The sequence below is a fragment of the Zalophus californianus genome, chromosome 5 (genome assembly GCF_009762305.2).
Source record: "Zalophus californianus isolate mZalCal1 chromosome 5, mZalCal1.pri.v2, whole genome shotgun sequence".
In the NCBI taxonomy this organism is placed as follows: Eukaryota; Metazoa; Chordata; class Mammalia; order Carnivora; family Otariidae; genus Zalophus; species Zalophus californianus.
The window spans coordinates 34,441,524-34,459,923 of record NC_045599.1 but is presented as its reverse complement, the minus strand read 5'-3'; positions in this window follow the sequence as shown (position 1 = coordinate 34,459,923).

Here is an 18,400-nt window from a genome sequence, read left to right as displayed (position 1 = left end):
ACTCACCCTCCTGGCCCGCTCCCAGGGCTACACAGGGCGGGGGGTGGGGTGTGAGAAGGTAGGCTTGGAACCTGCCCCTGGCCACAGGGTTAGGACAGACCCTCCTCCAGTCTGGGGTCCAGCCTTCCCTTCTCTGCAGTACTCCAAGAGGTGGAAAGGGGACAGCCATAAATGATGTAGGGGAAGTGTACTTGCTGAGGGGGACAATAAGGGATGAGCCACGTCCAGAAACCTAAATATTTCATGGGGCTGCAGCACTGGGAAGGGCAGAGTCCCCGAGCTGTGTTTGTGAATGTGCTCTGCTCGCAGCTCCACGTGGCTTGGAACTCTTCCACATGCCCAGGGCCCTCTGCACGTGCTCCAACCCTCAAAGTGCTGCACCCACAGAAAATTGCCCCCGATGAACTCTTTCCTGGCCATGATCTCTCCAAAACCCCCTCAGCACATGCACATTTTATTTCTTACAGCTATAACAGTTTGCGCAAGTTTGAGGTCATATTGTTACATGGTCATGCTTTTCTCACCCATTCAATTTCCCCTTTAGATCCTCCAAGGATGGGTGCCCTTGCCCCTCATCTCCTCAGCATGATCAGGAAGACCCAGTAGTTGGAAAAAGCTGGTGGGATGGGAGCAGGGGCAGAGGGGGCTGGGGGTGGCTGGGAGGAGGTCTGAGGAGGTTGACAGAGGAAGAAGGTATCTATTAGAGCAGGTGGGAATGGGTGGATAGCAGCAGGGTCTCCTGGCTTCAGTGTCCACTGCTTACGGATGAGCTGGGAGACCCTCCCTCTGCCAAATCTCTGCCTCCAGGTGGCCCCTGTTCCCCACTCTCTCTGACCCTTCTCCTGACTCCATATCTAAGTCGGGGATTAGAAGGTGCCCTTGGAGTCTCTGTCACAGCATCTCCTTTGTTCCTTTCCTTGACCTTACCCAGTCTATCGTCATTTCATTTATTTGTTTACGTGTTCAATTTCTGTCTCTTCTACTAGAATAAAAGCTTGCAGGGGCAAGCATCTTGTTTAACTTATTTATCACCACTCAAAATGTTTGCTGAATAAATGAATGAGTGAGAGGAAATCTGCTTGGGGATTCTGTAGCAACAGCATGGAAAGGGAGCCAGAGGGTGGGAGGGTGGGCCACAGGTGAGCACGGATATGGGCCACAAGGACCGAGCAGCAGAGGGGGAAGGAGGTGGGGAAGGTGGAAGGAGTAGGTGGGCTGGGGGATGAGAGGGAGGTGGGGGCGGGGCCGAGGGAAAGAGGTGGGTGTGAGGAGGGAGCTTGGGATGGAGGGAGATGGAACTAGAGCCAAGGCGCATGGGATTTGGGGGAAGGGATCCAGACTCCCAGAGGGGCTAGAGGCAGGGGCTTTGGGGCAGGAGGAGGTCAGGCTTGGAATAGGGAGCCAAGGACACGGTGTGCTCTCAGCAAGGCTGTGCTTGGAATTTGGGTCTGGGGCTCGATTGGGTGGAGTGCAGAACCTCACCAGAAACAGCTGAGCCTGGCAGTTTCCCAGGGCCTGCTGGTGCCATCGCTGTCCCTCTGACCCACCCTCACTCCCAAATCTGGCCCGGATGCCCAACCTCACTTCCCCTCCCCATACCCTTCTGGGCCCATAAACAGGAAATGCCCCAGAGTGGGCTGGCCAGTGCTTCCCTCAGAGACCATCCTGGGATACTCCTGAGTGGGGGCAGGGTGCACAGAGCCAGCAGAGAGGTCTTAACCCTTTGATTACCCACGTTATAGCCAGGGAGGCCCCTTCAGAAGCCTCCATCCTCCCAAACCAAAGGTGACAGCAAAATTCACTCATGAGCTTTAAGCCCCCACCGGAAGCTGGGGATGCATGGCTCTGCCTGGTCCCTTGGCCCTCTCCCCAGCTCAGGGGCTTCGTGAGAATGGGGACAGTGGTCATAGCCGGGGTGAGGATGGGGAGACTCCCATCAGAATGATAGTGTCTCCCCCAGAATTGGCCAGAGTGGCTGTGTGTTGGGGGGGCAGTGGAGGAGATCGGAAGTGCACACCTGCAGTGGTTGTCATGGCAACCTGACTTGGATCCCAAGAGGGTGACCTCTCCCCCAAAGCCCTGTGCAGCCTGGAACTCAAGAGTGGACACACACACACACACACACACACACACACACACACACACAGGGCTTTGCGGAACTCTATTTCTGAGAGGCCTCTCAGCCTCCTCTCTCTTCTGTCTACTTCCCTGGGTGAGGCCGAGACCAGGGATGGAGCCAAGAGAAGGGGATGTGTTGGCGCCTGGCAGGGGGAGGCCCCCCGCAATGGGTGTGTGTGCTCCAAGTGTGGTACTGTAGGGTTGTGTGTGCAGTGTGCCTGGGGTGCTGTCCCAGCATGTGTAGAGGACATGCGTCTACTCAACTGCCCACCCCCAGTCCCGAAGCCAGACCACACAGAAGAGGGATTTGGGAGGGAGATGATTATTAACAAAGACAACAATAAGCACAGTTAACCTTAACTGAGAGCTTATTAAATCCCAGCTGTGTGACTGCGATGCGCATTTTTCGAGGCAGTGTCTCATGTGATCCTCACAGCTAGTCTACAAGGTAGGAATTATCAGCCCCATTTACAGATAAGAAAACTGAGATTCTAAGAGGTTAAGTAAATTGCTCTGGGTCCAGGAGCTGGAAAGCGGGCAAGATTCTGCAGGAGGAGAGGAGCAGAGGCGGGGGCTCCAGCCACCGAGGCCATTAGGCTCCATGGGACACTCCCGCTCACGTGCTCCCGTGCTCCTTGGCAGGGCTGCTCTGGTACAACGCCACGAAGCAGGACCTGGGGACCCCAGACCGTGGTGCCTGCCTGGCCTGGGCTGGGGCAGCTGAGGGCACCTGTGAGGGCTTGGGGACACCGAGCAGGGGGCATAGTGATCGGCACGAGCCAGGGGTGTGGCTGGCAGCCTTGCTCCCGGTAAACACGAGGAGAGGTTACTTCACAAGGAAACAGTAATTAACTTTAATTAGCACCTTGCGTCTCGGAATATTATTAACATCTCAATTTCTCTAATCAAGGCAGCAGGAGAGGGGCGGCATCTGCCTTGCGGACTCCTTCCTGGCCATGCTCCCTGGCTTGGCATGGTTCCTGCCAGGCCCCCACCCGCTGGATGGCACCCCGCACACCTCCTCAGAGGCAGGTTGCCAAGGGGGGCTGAGGAGCGAAGGGACCTGGACTGAGAGGGCAGAGAGGGCAGGTCCAGGCCAGGCCCATGGGAGCTGGTGCTGGCAGCAACAGGGCAGGAGGACCGGGGGGGTGGGGTGGGGTGGAGGGAGGGCTCTTTTATTTTTTTCTTTTAAAGATTTTATTTATTTGACAGAGAGAGACACAGCGAGAGAGGGAACACCAGCAGGGGGAGTGGCAGAGGGAGAAGCAGGCTCCCACCGAGCAGGGAGCCCGACGCGGGGCTCGATCCCAGGACCCCGGGATCATGACCTGAGCCGAAGGCAGATGCTTAACTCACTGAGCCTGTCTGGCGTCCTTATCTTTCCAAGAAGACCATCCACACCAAAAGCCAGGCTAGGCTGGTGTCCCCTGATCCAGAGAGCAGACATGGCGGCTTTCTCCATGCTTCTCTTTCCCTCCCTCTTTGAGCTAGCCTGTCCTCCCTCTTCTCCCCCTCAGTATCTTTCTCTCCCTTCTCTCTAATTCCCCTTCTCCTTCTCCTTGTTACAAGAGGGGTGGGAGGGTGCTGGCTTCCACCACTGGGGGCACAGCAATGGCGACAGGCTAAATCCTGTCCCCAGGGAGTTTAGAATCCCGCAGAGGAGATAAGGCTTGGGTATAAAAAACTCTAATTGGCCTCCATACAGATAGGCATCATAATGGAGCCAGAGATAAGGGGCTGTGGGGCTTCCAGAAAGGAGGCAGGAATGGGAGTGGCAGGGGCCCCCATTGCGGGGGCACCAACACAGAGACCATCTCCGGCACCACGAAAGCAGGAGATCCTGAGGCAGCGAGGGCACTTGGTGCTGATCGGCCCTTGTCAGCCCTCTTCAGGAGGACATCACGGAGGCAAGGCCCTGAGGGCACAGGAGGTGACTCTCTCTTCATTTTAGCCACCCTCGGTGGCTGTTAGCCCTGCTGCGTGTCTGATATTAATAACCGACTATCCTCCTTGGGTAATTACAGTGGCCTGCTGCTTGCACAATTTGGTATTTATTTGGCAGCGGTCTCGTGGCTGTCACCCCCATCCAACTAATTTGTATTTATTGAGCACCTATTATGTCTTGAGGGCAGGGTCTGCCCTTGAGTGGACTCCAAGTGCCGGAGTTCTTCTCTACGGGGACTGGAGGGTCATGGTGGAGCTGCCTCCAGGCTTGGACATTTCAGCAAAACAAGGGCAGTGTTCGCAGGCGTTCCCCATCCGGAAGAGGCTGGTTCCACATTGGCTTCGTCAGCACCCCTCGCCTGCTGCTGTAGCGGGGCATACAGCTTCATCTTTGCACAAGGCCTCCCATCTCTATTTTTATACCATCCAGAGGACAGCATCAGAAGACTAGGGTTCAACTGTAAGTCTCGTCCAACATTAACTCCGAGGGCAGGTTAAATGTTCAGTGGCGACTGCGATCTCAAACCCACCTAGGTGGGGAGGGCACACATCATTTGATGTTATTATTTACCTTGGTTCAGAAAACTGATCACACATCCCGTTGCCAGGTGGAAGGTGGGACCAGTTTCGTTTGACCACCCCAATGTGGGCCACGGAGCAGGGTTGGGCACTGGCTTGTCCTTGGCTATGACTCTGCCAGTTAGGATCATCTATCACTGAGGCCTACGGGATCTCGTTTAGTTCTTGCAAGAACCTGGAGAAGCAGGATGGCCATCTTAGAGCTGGGGAAATCAGACAAAGAGGTGAAGCCACACAGCTGGTAAGAAAGTGACAGTGGAACAAGACCAGAACCTCCGGTGGGGGCAGACTCAGGATCACTTTCTTATTTACGGTCTCCCTGTCAGAACCTGCTGCGGCACTGGGGGAGGCCCGAGGGAGGCCCCTGCCCTCAAGGACAATAAGAGAATGGCCACTTGTCTCCCAGCAGACCCTAGCTCTCCCCTTCCTCCTCTAACTCCCCCTCACCACCCACCCCCCAGCTCCCCAGGGCCCGAAGCTGGGCCTCAGTAATTGTAGAGTAGTCCGCACAGGGCGGGGAAGAATCTGACGTTTCCAAAGGCCTTTTTGATGTTGATGATTATGGCTATGATGAGGCAGTCCGTCTCCTACCAAGACTGGGGCCTTTCTTTGTTTCTCTTACCATCAGGGTCTTTCTGTCTGCCTCTCCCCCTCTCTCTGCCCTGAGGACTGGTGTTGTCGGAGCACCAGCGTTTGCCCCTCTTTGGGGGTAGAAGAGGGCAGACTGGGCCAAAGTGAAACCTAGGAAATCCACCCACCCCTCACCTTCCCCAGGCGGGGCCCAGGGGTGTGCTGACGTGTCATTAGCATAACATTTGCATAAGGAACAATTGAGGAGATTGGAGTCTCGCCTCAGAGGAAACACCTGCAAGCAACTGTGAATGAAAGCTTCTCCCGCCCCCACTCTGAGATCCCTCGCACCCCCCCCACCTCCCACCAGGATGCGGGAAGTGGCTGGAGCCCGCTCCATCCGCTCCATCCGATGAGGATGACTGTGTCATGGTCATCATTCACATGGTGCCTGCTCAGTGCCGGGCACCGAAGTGCACGTTCTGTTTCTCTTCAGCTTCACAAGCCCCCTTGGTGGTACATTTTATTATTTTATAATACAATTTGTGGAGGAGGAAGCTGAGGCATATCGGCCACCTCAAAGCCATACAGATGATGTGAGTGGCAGAGCTGGGCTTTGGAATAGGGTGGTGTGACTCAGTGCCCACGCCCTCGGCCACTCAAACACTTGCAGCAGGTGGGGGGTGGGGGTACTCTGGGCTTACCTCAGGCACCCAAACCCAGTCTCCCGGGGCCCAGGGGATCCTGGCAGGCTTAGAAGACGGGCTCCAGGACAGGCTCCTACCCACAGGCCCACAGGCTTACACACACACACACACACACACACACACACACACACACACACACACACACACACACACACACACACACACACACACACACACACACACACACACACACACACACACACACACACACACACACACACACACACACACACACACACACACACACACACACACACACACACACACACGCTCTGCCCTGCCCCCACTGGTGCTTCTGGAGGCAGAGGAGCTGGGCTGACTTGGCCCATAACCAGGTTAGCCAAGATCCAATTAACTAGTTAGCGCAGGCAGAGCTGGGGGCAGGCAGGGCGCGCAGGAGAGCGGGACGGATGGGTTGGGTAATGTGCAGAGACAGCCAGAGACAGCGGCTCCGCTCTAACCTGATAAGCAGCTCCCAACATCACTGCCGCCTGGCCCAGTCTGGCAGGTGGAGTGGCCTCAATCCTGGGGTGCTGGTGGGGGTGCTGGGCCAGTCTCCGACCCCCCCACCCCCACTGCCGTTCCTCCTCTCCAGACACACACACCGCCCTCAACCTCTGGCCTCTCCTCAGCAACGCTCACTCCTGCCCTGCCTCCCCTAAGGACTATGAGGAAGGCAGCTTCTGCCAGATATTTCCATCCACTCTCCATAGTCATGCACGGAAGGTAAGGGTGAAACGAACGCTTCCTCCAGGCGGGAGGCTGGGGGTGAGGCAGCTGGGAGAATTCTTGGGGAAGGGAGGTGAAAATAATAGTAGCCACTAGTTTTGTTTTAAAGATTTTATTTTTAAGTAATCTCTAAACCCAATGCGGGGCTCGAACTGACGACCCCGAGATCAAGAGTCGCACACTCTACTGAGCCAGCCAGGTGCCCCAATGGTAGCTGCTATTTATGGAGTCTGCCATGTGCCAGAGACTGCAAACCATTTATGTGTACTCTCTCAGGGACACTCACAACCCGTTGCTGTAGGTGCTATTATAATCCCCATTTTGCAGATGGGAAAATTGAGGCTTAGAGAGGTTAAGCAACCTACCTATCAAGATAGCTCAGGCTTAAGACCACCATCCCTTATAGTACCTCTGAACCAGGTCTAGGGTTAACAACAATATGACTGATAACAATACTTCTTGCTTTTGTGTATCCCTTTAGAATTTACAAAGGCTCTTTGGATTTACCCTGACAAGTCCATAAGGTAAATGTTTTACTTCTGGCCCCTACTTTACAGATCAATGAACTTGAGGCTTGGAGGGCTTGTGCCCCCAAGCCTCACAGCTGGTGAATAAGAGTCAGAATTGGAAGCCAGGCCAGGTCTTTCTGACTCCTAGTCTAATGCTGTAGAGGAGACAGTGGAAAAAAGTCCCTAAGTCAAGGGTGGGTCATTTCTCTATTTACTTGTTTGTCACGGCCAGTAGGAAGAGTCTGTGCCACCACGCTGGGCAGGCTTATTCAGGGCTGGAAAAAGCAAAGGGCTTCCTGGCTTCAAGGAGCAGGTGGAGAGGGAGGCCCCCGAAGTTTCCGGTGTCTGGGGACTTGCGGCTGCCTCCGTCAGGGGACTCAGACCATTCTGGTCTGATTTCCTCATGTTTTTCAGAGGCCGCATCTGAAGCCCAAGGGAGTTAAGTGACTACCCAAGGTCACGCAGAAACAGGCAGACACAGCAGATCTCGAGCTTCCTCTCAGCCCTGGGGCCTCCCATTCATTGCAGGATGGGGACTTACTAACCCTGTGAGCTCTGAGTTCTGTCTGGCATCCACCCACCACCCACTAGTGAGGGAGAAGCTGCTGTGCCAACCATCCCTAGGGGAGGCGCCCCTTTTTCCCTCTGTGCTCTCGGGGAGAAGAGAATCAGCTAGATTCTGGCTGCAGTCAGGCAGTCTGGAGCTTTGGGGTCAGGACTCAGGGATGAGCTGAGCGTATTGAGCCGGACAGCGTGGACACAGCATTTGGGCCATGTGTGTAAGAAGATGTATGTGCCTTCCTGAATAGCAGCACCAGAAGGGTTAAGCTGTCCCCAGCCAGTCCCCAGCCCCAGCGCCGGGGCCTGAGGAGTTGTCAGTGCAGGAAGCTGCTCTCCCAGTCCTAAAGGTCTGGGGAGGGGGAGGGGAGCGACTTTCTCAGTCTCTTTCCCAGGCTCCTCAGCCTCCCTGGGGATCCAGCTACATGCCATAGAGGTGACCCTTGACCCATCCCCCTCCACAAGACGGCCCTCCCTACCTCCCTAGCCCAGCCTGTAAAGACTCTGCTCCTTGCTCTGGGGCATTGGGAGAGTGGGATCCCCCTACTGCCTCACCTCATTTCCCCCACCATCTCATCCATTCCCCTTAGTGCCTAACTCCGCTTTGGTCCCACAGTCACTATATTCAGACCCCTGAACTTCTTCCCCCACCCTGGCTCTGGGCCCCCAGGCCTCTCCTCCCAGCCCCGGCATGTGTAATCAAAATCTTCTAAAAATAAAAGCTTGGGATTCAAGTAGGCAACTCCGGAAATATACAGTCCAGCCCCGGCCTCCACCCCTGTGGGACAAGGAAGGACCTGTGTACAGAGAAATACCCAGACACGGCTACCCCCTACCCCCTCAGGTCAACACAGGAACCCAGCCTGTTCCTGAAGAGAAAGAAGACAGAGGAGGAGAATGGGCCCTAACAGACAGGGTTTGGGGGCTCCTCTCGGCCTCCCCTGTCTGAAATCATAAGCGAGTACTCCCTTCCTACTTTCTCAGCCATTGCTTGGAGAAGTGGTGGGCTGTCTCCCACCGTGGCCAGCCCTGATGTCCTGTCAGGACTGAAATCCAGGGAAATTCCAGCAGGTTTGGGGCCCTCTTCCCTGCTCTGCTTCCCAGGAGTAGGCAGACAGCCACTCTGGACGGCACCGTTCAGAGACATCTGTTCTTCAGCCCTCTGCCTCCTCTTGGACCCTGGCCAGGACAGAAGCCAAAGGGGTCGGGAGTGGCATCACTGAGATCCCTTTCTCTTTCCCAGCTGTGTGATGAGGTGGCCAGAGGAAAAGGGTTTTTACAGGGTCCTGCAGGGATATTCCAGCCCCTCTGTGGCTGGCCCCGGCCACTTCCTCAGGGTGGCAGAGGGACCAGAACCAAATCACACTGGATTTGATAAGATCCACCCCCACACTGGGCCTTATGAACTTCCCAGCTGGAATTTGTGTAACTGCTCAACAACAGTACATCTTGGGACCTCATGAACAATGGTAGTAATTAGAAGAATAATAGCTAACATTTTTTAAGCCCTTGCTATGTGCCAGACCTGGGCCAAATACCACACATGCATCATTCTCACTTAATCCTGTCAGGAGCCCATCTTTATCATCTGTAACTTGTAGGTGAGGAAACTGAGGCACAGGTTGCTCACAGAGCTGGAGGCCCTAGCCCTAGGTCACACTAGTTAATGGCAAAGCTGGGACGTGAACTCACGGCTGTGTGACTCCCCGGCTTTTCCTCTTTGCGTCTGTGTCTTGGCCTGAGGGTATGGTGCCTGCTGAAGGGGCATCTTCAAGGTAACTGTGGTCTCAGGGCTCAGGTGGGCACCACTCACATCCTGCGGGTAGAGGCCTGCTGGGAGGCCGGGCTTTCTTCCCATCTAGCCTGGGCATCCTTTCTGCACAGGGCAGAGACATGGGCCAGACACAGGGGGTTAGATAATCCCTGGTTCATTCCATTCCTGCCACCTTCAGGTCAAGCCTCAGCAAAGTGGCAGAGACCAGCTTCGGGGATCTGGGGAGTTGTGGCCCCGTCAGCTTCATCGTGGGGTCTCGGTGCCCAGCATCCCCACTACTGGCCTGCAGCCTGGCGGGCCCTAGCTCACCCCAGCCTGGCTGACTCCTGCGGCAGCCTCTTTCCTGCTTGCCTTCCCATTTCCTTTAGTGAGGGATGGGGTGCTGAGCAGGCTGGCAGCCTGGACCGGGACGCCCACAGCACGACTGTGAAGGAGACATCCTTTGTCAGCATCTTGGGGCCTCTTCCCTACCTGCCACCCAGCCCCTTGTAATTCCCCACACCGGGCTTTCCCATGTTGGCAAGAACCAGCCCTTCCTCTTGGGCTGAGGGGAGCTGTCCAGCTCTCCCGACACCATTTGTGATCCCCAACCAAAAGCAGGCATTTTGAATTGCAGGCTTTTTGGTTCAGACATTATTTATCTGTCACAGGGGAATTAGATGGTGTGCCTGGGAGAATCACACCAGTAAAGTGGGTAACACAGGTCAACAGGCCAGCACCCGGCATATATAGAGTGAGTGAATTGGGGGGTGGTCACTCATGGGACCCCTTAGATGTGTCATCACCCATGATAATAAGGAGGCTATAGCATCACCAACTTACCAGCTACTGTTTATTATCAGTCACAAGCCTGACGCTGTGCTGGGCACTTCACACACGTTCTTTTTTTTTTTAGAAGTTTATGTAATATCTACACCCAACGTGGGGCTCAAACTCACGACCCTGAGATCAAGAGCTGCCCGTTCCTCTAACTGAGCCCAGCCAGGTGTCCCGACACACATTCTTATTTAACATTCGCAATGACCCTGTGACTTAGATGCTGCTCATCCTCATTTTATAGATGAGAAGACTGAGGCCAAAGTCTCACAGTTACTGAGTAAACGAGTTGAACGCAGGCCCGCAGATACAAATGGTTTTCTTGTGGTCACTCTGCTCCTGGCTGATTGGCCTTGTGCATGTTCATATGCTCTTCAGATAAAGCTGGCAGTACTTCCTGAAATTCTAAAACTGCTCTGAGCAACTCTGATGGAACAGACATGTCCTGCCACTTAGGTGAGGCTTAGCTTTAAGCCGCTGATTGGCTGCTAGCCAGCACTCACCGCCTGGTACCAAACGCTTCTGATCAACACCTAGTGGATGCTTTTATGTGCAGGAAGCACCCACCAAAAGTCCGTGTCATTATCACAGTTCTTGATAGCTCCTCCCCAGCAGAGAATCCCTTGGCCCAACTTAATGTTGAGCTACTAATTTCTATCCTCCCTTTGACCTTCTCTTTCAGATGCTACCTGATCCTCCCTCCCACTGTGACCTTAGGGGTCCAGATAAATTCCATTCAAACTGCCCTTCCCCATTCCTACCAGTATGGTCTTGATACATAACTTTAACTCCAGCCCCTCTGTCTGCCCACCCTTTATCTCTTTCTTAATATTTCTCTGGTCACGTCACTCCCGCTCCTCCTCTGACTGTCTCTGGTGTCTCTATCACTACCTCCCTCCCTGCAGCCAATGCCACGGAGCCGCCCAACATGTGTAAGTGTGATTGCTTGGAAAATGTAACTTTCAAGGCGCCTGAAATTGAGTGACAGTAAACAGAACCTTGGAGACCCAGACATCGTCTTGGGTTTACATGGACTCAGCAGCAGGAACTTAGAAATAAGGCAAGAAGGGAGAGAGAGGGGAATGGGGATGATCAAAAGAATGAGCTGGAGGGAGAAATGGGAAATGAGGAGTGATATTGATTCAATCAGGCCAAAAGCATCCTTGACTGTCAGTGTTGGAAGGGCCCTTAGAGATCAGCCAGGCCGGAGTGGCAAGAGAAGTTTCAAGTCACGAGTTAATGCTGAATGATGAGCAGCAGCTGCCTACAGTGTGTCCTGAGAGGAGAGTGCTACTGTTGATTAGCAATGTCTGCCATGGGCGCAGGATTAGAAATGGTGGTATGTGTGCCAGAATTTACAATCTCTTCACTGTGGAGCAGCCGAGGAGCCCAGAGGGCAAGAGAATTGTCCAAGGTTTCCACAGTGAATTGGAGGCAGATCTCACTCAGGGCCCTCGCTGTCTCCTAAACCCCAGGCAAAAGTTGTACAATTAGATGAAGACAAGGGACCCAAGGAAAGTGGGTCCTCCTTAGGGGATAACCAGTAAGGGAGCAGCTAATCTGAAGCTGTGGGGAAGACAGCGGATATCATGGTCTACACACTGGGTGAATGTTCACTTCTCACTGGGTGACCAGTTGACTGGATGTGCCCAGAAGCCTGGTTGTGCCTCGTCTGACCTCTGGCTTCTCCACCATTGCCCTCCCAGGGGACAAAGAGGCTCCGTGGAGCAGCGGTCCTGGCTCTCTCTCTCTCTAGTCAAAGAGTAGCCAGTCAGAAAGAGACAAGAGAATGGAAAGTGGGCTTGGAGCAGGGGTGGCACCCATCGGGGCAAAAGCACCAACTGTGCAGCAGTGGAGAGGGCTCCAAAGTGGCAACTCGGAGGAGCCAGGCAGGAGGCAAACACAGAGGCACCAGTGTGCAGGTTCGGTGTGTGGGCCACAGGAGAAGAAAGAACCTCCAGCTGACAAGGGCTGCAGAACGGGGATAATGATACCCTGGCGAAGCGGTAGGAGCTTGGAGCCCAGCCTGGCCAGGGTGCTGGCACAGCTAAGCCATGACACACCCCCCACAGGCTGGGGGATGTGGGCAGGGAGGAGGACAGGGGCTGAGGTGCCCAGCACCAGCACAGCCTTGGGAGTTTGCTCTTGAGCTCCTGCCTCTCTCCCTTCCTCTGTCTCTATTGCTCTTCCTTTCTCTTCCCTCTGTCCCCGCCTTGCCTGCACCACAGAGTCTCCACTGGCAGCAGAAATGGGGAAAGGAGTGGTGAGAATGGTGATGACATAGAAAGATCTGGGGGCTGCTTTAACCCAGATCACCTGTCCAAGGCTACGAAAAGAAACCAGGCTGGGAGAGGTCCAAGAGAGGAGAATCCAACTGGACACCACACCCAGTTTTTCAAGAGAGACAACTAAGAACGAGAGAAGTGAAGCCTTCCTCTAAGTCAGTGTCATGTTGATTGGCCATCCCACTCTCCCATCTTCCTTCTGCTGCTAAGCTTGCCCACATTTTCCCTAGGGAACCACCCCTTTCCTATCTCTGTCCATGTGGTTTAAGAAGGGCTGACTTTACCTGACTAGCCACAATTTCAGGGTGGGCTACAGGGTGGGAGCTGGCCCATCTGTGCCTTTAATCCCTGGGCCACATGATTCAATAAAAGTTGATCCAGGATGATCAACACTAAACTACTGGAAAAGGTGTGCTTTCTATGGGGTTTGCCACATTGGTAGGCTTAAGCCTGGAGCTGCTTAAAACACTTGGGAAATAGACGGGGCACCTGGGTGGCTCAGTCGGTTCAGCGTCTGAGTCTTGGTTTTGGCTCAGGTCGTTTTCTTTGGGTGGTGAGATCGAGCCCCACCTTGGGCTCCTTGCTCAGTGGGGAGTCTGCTTGAGATTCTCTCCCTCTCCCTCTGCCCCTATCTTTGTTCATTCATGTGCTCTCTCTCTCTCTCTCTCTCAAAATAAATAAATAAATCTTAAAACAAAAACACTTGGAGAAAAGCTACCAGAGTGTAAATCTAACACAAAGGAGAACAGACCTGAGAGTTGGAGAGAGACAATTGCCAAATGACCAAATGCCTGGATCCAACTACGCCTGAAGGCTACCTCTGGGTTTTTCAGTTATGTGTGCAAAAAAGCTCACGCCATTTTGAGTTGGATTTTTATCCAAGAGACTCGAAGTCAGCTTAGAGAAACAAAGAGAGGCAGAGAGACAACTGCAGGAATGAGGACCACATCTGAGGGGAAAGCAAGGGTATATGTGTCGGGGTGGGGACTGGTGCATTAGGATCACTGAACCTACGTGCAACAGTGAAGCAGGATGCCAGAATTTACTGGAGAGAACACACAGCCAAAGTTAATTCTCCATGTGGGCCAATCTGAGGTGGGGTGAAAACTTTTGTACCACTATATATGTTATCTATCTGTGTCATGACGGAAGTCCATCTGACCCCCAGTCTGCATGGGTTCACATGGCGTGGGGAGGAAGGCATGGTCAGGTGGAGTTTATCTTGACAGTCAGCACGCAGTTGCCACGGATGTCCCTCCTAACAGCTCTTACGATGTAAACCTCATTCCAAGACAGATATTTAAAGACAAATGAAAACATTCAACCAATCCCTGCTTATCACATGCACTCAGCACCTTCCCAACCTCTTCCTTATCAGATGTCCCCAGATTTCATCTAATTTACAGAATACTAAACTTTGTGATAAACAAGAGAGACAAGAGGAACAAAGTCACAAGTTTGACCCCTACATGGTCCAGGTTGCACAACTCCAGCACATCCCCAGATGACTCCAGCCTTCCTCCTCAGCCTGGAGTGGCAAGATGTGTGGAAACCCTACTGGTTATAAGCTAAGGGATGATCTCCTTGGGCCTTGTCTGCACCAGCTTGTAGGTGGTGCCAGGTGGGGAGGGGATGGGAGGAGGAAGCCATGCCCAGCACAGATACGAGACTCTCTTCCCTTGTCACAGGCACACTGATGTCTGGGCTGGGAGTTCTCCGGGGTGAGAGGGGGGACACAGCCTTAAAAAAAGACAGAGAGGGTGGAGGGTCTGATTCCTGGTGCTTGGGACTTACTTAAGTCTTCACACTTCCCCACCTTTTCCCACGTTCCCTTGCTGGGAAAGAATCGATGCCTTAAGAAAAAAAACTACACAAACAAAATACATATATGTAATATATGTACGTGTATACACTACAATGTGCATAACTATATACAGAAATCAAATATTGTGTTTCCCCTCTCTTACCTCTGTTTTTTTTTTTTAGAGAGATTTCCCTACCTGTTCAGTTAAGGACTGCCTCGTCCTTTCTTACAGCTTCATGGTCATTCTGTTTATTTATCTACTCCCTTACTGATGAACACTTAGGTTGTTTTGGATTTTTTTTAAGATTTTACTTTTGGGGGACGCTTGGGTGGCTCAGTCGGTTAAGCGTCTGCCTTCGGCTCAGGTCATGATCTCAAGGTCCTGGGATCGAGTCCTGCGTCGGGCTCCCTGCTGAGCAGGGAGCCTACTTCTCCCTCTGCCTGCAGCTCCCCCTGCTTGTGCGCTTTCTCTCTCTGGCAAATAAATAAAGAAAGTCTTAAAAAATATATTTTATTTTTTTAATTATTTTTTTAAGTTTATTTAAGTAAGCTCTACACCCACCGTGGGGCTCGAACTCACGATCCCAAGATCAAGAGCTGTCCGCTCCTCCAACAGAGCCAGCCAGGTGCCCCTGTTTTGGATTTTTTTCTGTTGCATCTCTAATCTAAACATCTAATGTATTTTGTGCAGTGAACACCGAATACACCTTGTGCACATATATGAGTGTTTCTTGAGGATTCATCCCAGGAGAGAGATTGTTGGCTCAAAGTATATATGAGTTTTTCACTCTGAAAGATACAGTCAAATTGGAATGGAGACCTTTTTCCTGTGAAGGACCCCTCCCTGGGGCTGAACCAGAGATTCAAGGCGCCTGGGATGGAAAGAACATGGGCTTTCAAATTAGACGTGTTCAAGTCCAAATCTTGGCTCCGCCATCTTCTTCCTGTGTGACCTTGGATAAGTCACTTAACCTATCTGAGCTGCTGTGTCCTTAACTGCAAAGTGGGGGACTGTAAGAGCTGCCTCGGGAGGCTGTTGCAAGGATCAAATGGCATCCTCTAGGTCAAGCCTCTAGTATGGGACTGGTGCACAGTAAGCTCTTGGGCGATGTTAGCGCCCTTCCCTTGCATAGACCCCCTACTGTATTCGGCCGGCTTTGGGGAGAGCCTGAGAAGGTGATTTATTAGTGAATGTCATACAGAAGTCAGGACTCCATGGTGGCTTCTTCTAAAGGTCACCCAGGCAACACTTGGAGCCAGGGAACAGTTTCAAGTAGAGCCTAAAGATCTGCTTTTGAGCACACAGCCTGGGGGCCATCTGCTGGAGGACATTTCACTAAGTGATCCCTTTACCCCAGCCACTGCCCTCCAGGTTCTGTCTCTGCAGAAGAGCAGGAATAAAATCTTCCTCAAAAACAAGAGTGGGCTGGCTGGATGTTATCGTAGGGAGTGGCTGGCTTGCTATGTGCACAGAGAACAGAACAAGGACACGGAGAGCACACAGGACCGAGGCTGGGCAGCAGAGTGAGCCCTCTGTCTCGGAGAGCCCATGTGCATGCTTGCGGGAAGCTGCAGGGCTGTCCTGCTGGAGACCCTCCCCCAGAAGGTGGCTCATCCCTCTCGGCTCAGGGAAAGGGTTGTTCCAGGAAGGGGTCTGCAAAGCTGGCGGGGGTGGCCATCCTTTGGGGGTCATGGCCAGATTGTGCCCATAGTCCCAGTCAGATGCCAGAAATCTCAGATCTGCTGGCTACAGGTCAATGTGCTCTGCTCTCTTGAGGCACCCTCCCCCGAGCTTTCAGGGCCATCGGCTCTTCCTTCTGGAGACTACATGGGCCGTAGAATCCAGGACTGGGCCGCCCTTCCTGGGAGAGGATGAGCGTGTGAGCCCCGAGACCGCTGCCACAGGGACTGCGGCAGTGACTTTGGGGAAAGAGGCGGAGATGAGCAACCTGGTGACAGCAACGGTGAGGGGGGCTCCAGGCGATGTAGCCTCGCTGAGTGATGCGGCTTGCTTGGGGAGGCTGTGGGGGCCTGGTAAGAACGACTTCTCTCACTGGAGTCTGAACACATGGTTTTCAGTTCCAGATCCATCTATTACAAGCTGTGTGGTCTAGGGGAAATGGCTTACCCTTTCTGACTTCAGTTTCTTCATCAGTAAAATGGAGACGCCGATACCAACAGTGCTACCGTCCTCCATCTCTCCAACCAGCAGGAGTCTTTAACATGCCAAAGGGTGAGAGTTCAGGTGGAGTGACTTTGTTAAAAACAGCTTGGGAGGGGTGCCTGGGTGGCTCAGTCCTTAAGCGTCTGCCTTCAGCTCAGGTCGTGGTCCCAGGGTCCTGGGATCGAGCCCCGGCATCGGGCTCCCCGCTCAGCCAAGGAGCCTGCTTCTCCCTTTCCCACTCCCCCTGCTTGTGTTCCCTCTCTCGCTGTGTCTTTCTCTGTCAAAGTCAAATAAATACAAATCTTTAAAAAAATAAAACAAACAGCTTGGGAGGAGGGAAGATGACTGGGCAGAACTGGTCACATTATGCCCAGAATGATTTCTGGGCCCCCTCGGGGCTCCTCTTACCGTGACTATGTTTCCTGGTTCCCAATTCCTGGACTCTGGGGTAGCTAGGATCTCTGGCTCAGTCCTCACTTAGCATTTCGCAGTGATGTTCTGGCTTCTTGCCCAGGCCCCATTCATGGATGTGGGTGCTGACCCTGCAGGCCCCCGGCTCCCTCTGCCCGGCCTAGAGACAGGGCCCGGGCTCTTTGGAAGGAACTAATAGGAGACTTGCCTGAAAAGCCAAATGTTGTGCCTAACAGAAGCTGATTATGGTGGCTGAGGGCTGGGCCTGAGCCGTCTCACCCAAGGAACACTTCACCCAAGGGGCCCAGAGAGTTTCAGCTCTATGCCTAAGCATGATCCTGGGCTGAGTGGGTGGGGGATCGGGCACGAGGCAGGGAGACGTGTCCTCCAGGTGGTCCCTTAGCCCATAATGGAAATAGGTTCCAGAGCCTGTGGCTTCCCTACTTTGTCCATGTCCTATTCATGCTCTAGAGAGGTGGGCAAAGGACAAAGTATGAGACTCTGTCCAGGAGAACAAGCTCCCCCCACTGAGATGGGAGATGAAGGCCCCTCAGTCCCCACCACTGCAAAAAGAATTTTAAAAAAAGGAATAGCATGGGGGGAGGGGCTGGCTGGCTCAGCTGGAAGAGTATGTGACTCTCAATCTCGGGGTCATGAGTTCGAGCCCCAGGCTGAGCGTAGAGAGTACTAAAAAAAAATAAACTTAAAAAAAAAGGGAGCGGGATTGACCAGTGCTTGCAAATAAAGTAGGATTGACCAGTGCTTGCAAATAAAGTGGGATCGACCAGTGCTTGCAAATAAAGTGGGATTGACCAGTGCTTGCAAATAATTGGGAGGGGGCAGTGTGGCGGTGCCGGGCCTGGCAGGGGAGGGAAAGCAGACTATCACTTATTGGGCTCTGAGGAGACACCAGATACTGCGCCTGCATGGCTTCAGTCACCCTCACAACCACCTTGTGAGGTGGATGCTGTCTCCATAGCTCCATTTAGCAGATGAAGAAACTGAGGGTCTGACTGGTTAAGTTGTGCTGCTGGGAAGAGGCTGGCTCGGAAGCTAAACCCAGGACTGCCTGTCCGCCTGGTGACCTGGAGCTTTGTGTTTCTCACCTACATTCCCCGGCCTCAGGGCCATCCCTCCTGCATATCCCTCTCTCCTGGCCTTGCCTCCCTGCCCCAGCTGCCTCCAACCTACCGCTCTATTTCCCCAGAGGTCCTTGAATCTCTTCACTCACTCCTCACTCTGCTTCCTCTTTGGAAACCAGCCACAGGCTTTTTTTCTTCCATCTGAGGGATAGAAAATGGTCTCATTCCCCGCCCCCAGGTCTTTCCATCTTCTCATCCATCCAAACCTAAGCATCTCTCTCTCTCCTCCCCTCCCCCACTTCTTGTTTTTTTTTTATCTTTCTGTTTATCCGTCACTAGAATCCACCCCC